Raw genomic sequence first — 1,362 nt, 5'->3', positions numbered from 1 at the left:
GTTTCCTTGTGTGCAGTTAGTTTCCATAAAGACCATGATAAATATCCGAGATCCCAGAGGGAGACAGCAGTGCAGTGGGAAGGCTTGAGGCCAGCAGCCAGGGGACATGAGTTCTGGCCCTGGCGCTGCCTAGTACCTACTGGGCAGTTATGGCAGCCCTATTTCTCAGGGCCCAAGTCCTCCCATCAGTAAAACAGGGTAACAGAAGTCTTCCCCCAAACCATTAGCTCCTTTGGCTGCTCCTGTCTGTCACCATTGCAGTGATACATTCTGTAGCCTCAATAATTTTCTCAGCCTCTACACTGGTGGGGCTCCCTTTGCACATCTGGTTAACTCTGTCTTCTGCTTTGCTCTCTTTTCCCTAAGTCAGCTGAATATTGATAGGGCAAGTCAGGAGCTAACTGAATTTCAGATTTCTTCCTGTGGGCCTGTGTTGGGTCCTTTCTGCAGCTCCCTTAATTCCTTGTGTCTCTTCACACCCTGTGAAGTTTTTGCAGTAGCTATTCCAGATTTCATTGCAGTGTCTCCGGTATCCTTTATGTAGCATCCATCCTACACTCAGCAGACAACCATAATTCCTAATTTCCTGGGGTGACAGGCTGTGGAGCAAGGCAGTTCTCACCTTCTCTGTCTTAGGGGAAGGTGTGACTCCTTGCTAAGGCAAACTCCTCTTTATCCTCTGGTTACTCTCCTGCCTTCTAAATGTAGCTCCTGCCAAATTCTATCTTAGGGCCTCTGTGTGAGCAGCTGCCACTTTTTTGAGGCCCCTTCAAACCTCTTTCCAGGCTCTTTAAGGGACGTTAGTAATTCTCTATGGGGCATACACCCTACCCAGTGTACATTGCCAGGCACTGGGGATGCAGCGATGGAGAGCTCCCACTCGCTCCCCACAGGTGCACAGAATGGTGCCTTATGTTAAAGAGCGTCGCGTCTTTTCCTGCAGTTTTCAGAAGTGCGTGGCCCCCGCTTGAGAGTGGAAGGGAAAGGGCATATGCTTTTCATTCAGGTATACTTTGCTAAAGTATACGTGCATTATTAAAGTATACTCTTAGTTTTCCATAGATATGCAAATTTGCTTCGTTCTTTGTAAAAGCTTCATAGTATTTGTATGTGTATACATTTATTCAGGTCTGTCAAAGGCTAGTGAGTTTTGTTTATCTTTTGCCATTACAAACTGTACTGCCCTGTGCGTCCTTGCACATGTATCTTAGTTTAGAGCTGCAAGTATTTCTGCAGTATGAAATCTTACAAGTGTTATTGTTGAGTCGAGGGCGTCGCACGTTTTGCTAAACCGCATCCAGAAGGCTGAACCTGGTGCATTTTAAAGCAGGTGGGCGTAGAAAACGCCGGGCCCGGGCAGTC

Source organism: Lemur catta, chromosome 20 (assembly GCF_020740605.2).
Source record: "Lemur catta isolate mLemCat1 chromosome 20, mLemCat1.pri, whole genome shotgun sequence".
Lineage (NCBI taxonomy): Eukaryota > Metazoa > Chordata > Mammalia > Primates > Lemuridae > Lemur > Lemur catta.
This window is presented reverse-complemented; position numbering follows the sequence as displayed.